The following is a 3,472-nucleotide window of genomic DNA, read 5'->3' as shown; positions in this document are numbered from 1 at the left end:
TTCTTCTTTATTAATCTAGTTAATTGTCTTAAAATACATTTTACTTTTATGTACATTGATTTTAAATTATATATCTATATATCAAAAGTAAAAGTATATATAATTTCAATTTTTATTTTAATTTCAATATTAAATATTTCATTTGATTCTTAAGAATTTAAAATAAAAGAAAGAAAGCGTTATAAATCAATACCAAAAGCTTTTTTTGAATTAAATTTCGTTAAACTCACATGTCTCAATTCCATTCAATGTTCGCTAATAAAAGTTACGAAGAATCATTGTAGTCCAACGAAACCATTAAAGCAAAACTTAATGTAATTGATCAATGTTAGTCAGGTTTGGATAGTGATAATTTGAAAATTTCATTAAGAGAATCTATTTTTAAATCGTCTCTGAGGTATTTTTCTATTAGCTCTTGGAAGAGTAGAACTGACTTGTTAACGGCATTATGGCTATTATTCTTTAATACCTTTTATTTATTATTTTTTTCATTAAAAAATTGCATTATCTTAGCCTAGGAATAAATTTGTGAAATAACAAAACGTTTTATTCTGAATAACTTTTGATCTTAAAATCGAAAAATTCTGAACTAAGATACAATATTCCTAATATAGCGAAGGATATTTTATATAATAGTGAAGATGATAATTTAAGTTTCAAAACGGCACACAAACATGACAAGTACGATAAATTTGGAACCGTTTTAAACAATTTTAGTACTATTTTAATATGTTTTATCTCGCTTTTAGAACAAATTATTATAAACCAAAAATTCTCTGCATTTATTAATAAAATTCACTCATTCGAGAATGAAATCTTATAAAAAATAATAAATAAACAAATAAATAAAAATTAATAACAATTTTTTTTTAAATTTTTCAATTTTAATAAGATGATGATATCGTATGCGGCAAAGATACCATTTTAATAATTTCAATCTTAGTATTTGACCATTAAAAATTACACCTTTTTATACATTCTAAAATGTATGCTTTACAATGAAAAACTGTAAAAAATACTTTCACCATAAACTTATTTTAGAGTAAATAGGTGCAAACCACTTTGGGAAAATCCTCAAAATTAAAAAATAATATTTAGAGGTTAACATTTTTAATATGTTTTCTAATTAAACCAAAACTTATCAGCTATTCTGACATAAAGAAGGATCTTAATATAAATCTGTCCAATTCTGCCCCATTTAAACAAGTTTATTAAACATTTCTCAATATAATATTTATTTATTTATTATATGTGCTTGCAAAAAAAAAACTTTAATTCTAAATAATGAAAAATATTGAGAAATCTTTAAGGAAGAATATCTTTTGGCGAAAAACAGCCAATTTTGTAGCTACCCTTTTAAACTAGTCTCTTTGAATTGTACTTCCTACTTTCTTTCCCCTCCCGTGACGAATTTAGGTAAGGAGGAGAGTTCGATAATTGATGTCACTGATTGAAGGGGGTAGAAAATTTTGCGCAGTTCAGGTCGACCCTTTCCTCTCAAACTCCTTTTGTCAAATCTTCATTTTAGTTTAAAAAAATCTCCCATAATGCACTGCGTTGTGATTCCAGAACAGGTTTGTGAGAACAATTTCGTCATATTTTTGAGGATTCGAGTTTCGTCACAAATCAAGTTATTTCCAGATGAAGTGATTCTCAAAATTCACGAAATACGACTGAAGGACTGCTGAATCGTCAAAAGTGAGGGTTTCATTTCTAAAAATGAAACCAGGTCTATTATTATCTTTTTAGATTATAGAAAACAGTGCAATCTTGAAATGTTATTTCTGGTCAGATTGTCTCACGTTACAGCTGTTTAAATGTTCATATTTTACAAACAATTATTTATTAATAACTGCATTCGAAAGACGCTTGATCTTTCTAACAGTAAAAACTCAAAGCAAATCAAAACGATAACATGATTATTTTATATCTATCCGAAAAATCAATTCCAAAATTCCACTAATGTCACTATTTTATTTGAAATCTCTTATTGGCAACCAAAATGTCGAGCATTTATGAGTTGAAACTGCTTTTCACAATTTTCTAATATATCTTCATCAAAATACAGCCAAAACAAATATTAACTGGTTAGTGTTCACAACCCTTTTTAAGGGGCGTGTTCTGAGATAATCATTGAATAATTTAATATATTTAAGTCTCAAGATTGATTACATTCACTATCTTTCCTAAACAAACAAACAAAACTTGTATTGCGGTTATTCTCTGATGGCATAGCATTGACATGATTATTTCTTTCCTTGACGTTACGGGTTTGTTTGTATATTTTAGGGACATCCAGCTGTTCTGAAATTTTTTTGTGTGTGTGTAATATTTTTGTGTAAAAAATTAACTCATAAATCATCTATTCATAAATCATCTACTCATACATCATCTATTCATAAATCATCTACTCATAAATCATCTATTAACTCATAAATCATCAATTTACGCAATTTATTTTACACCAGCAAAATTTCTTCAACCTGAATCTTCTACCGGAAGCTGAAACAACCACTACAAATACCGCCCTCTACCGTTGAGAACGCGAAACACGATCGAGTATAAGGTGAATACATGACGTATATTAAACTGCCGTTTTTAATGTGTGAAATATAATTTTTTTAATAAAAATTTATAAAAATCAGAAATTAATATCGTATCCAAAACATTTCATGAGTGAGCTAAAATAAAACAGCATTCAACAACAAAAAAACCACCATGTCTTAAGTTATCAGCTTTACTCTAAATAAAAAAGACATTATACTACTTTTTTGTAAGACCAAAAATATTTTTTTTATTAAAGATTGAAAAACGTATTGAAAAAATTCACAAAGGAGCTAAAATATTTAAAATTAAAAGTATCATACTTTCTAAAGTTATTAGCTTTTCCCTGCTTGAACACCGTTTAACCATTTTCATTTGAAGTCTGGAATATAATATTTTATTGAAAACTAACTAAGGTATGCGCTTTGAAAAATTTTCGTGATTGCACTAAAATATTTGGCATTTTAATTAAAAAACAGAATCAATAATTTAAAGCCAGCAGCTTTACTCTATATGTATAGAACATTTTACTACTTTAAACTACACTTTATAACATTTGAAATTTAATTTTTTACGAAAAATATGTTTACGTTTAAGAAACAATTCATGCGCGCACTAAAATTATTGAGTAATTTTCTTTTCACGTATAATCATTTTAAAAAAATATTATTTAAAAGCATTGTAAAATGAAAAAATAAAAAAGCAAACCAACTTTCTTTCACAAATCTCTGACTGATTGCACTTATATAACTAGTATCCACAGCTTTTCAGGCAAATTTTTTTTTATTTCCACGCGAAAAAAAATTTTTGGTCTAACCGTAAAAAAAAACAAGTCAATATTCATCAAATCGTGAAAAAAATTTCATAATGATACCAATTGTACAAACAAGAGGAGTATCAAAATTATGTCACGATATTTCTGCACTTG

Source organism: Parasteatoda tepidariorum, chromosome 4 (assembly GCF_043381705.1).
Source record: "Parasteatoda tepidariorum isolate YZ-2023 chromosome 4, CAS_Ptep_4.0, whole genome shotgun sequence".
Taxonomy (NCBI): domain Eukaryota; kingdom Metazoa; phylum Arthropoda; class Arachnida; order Araneae; family Theridiidae; genus Parasteatoda; species Parasteatoda tepidariorum.
This window is presented reverse-complemented; position numbering follows the sequence as displayed.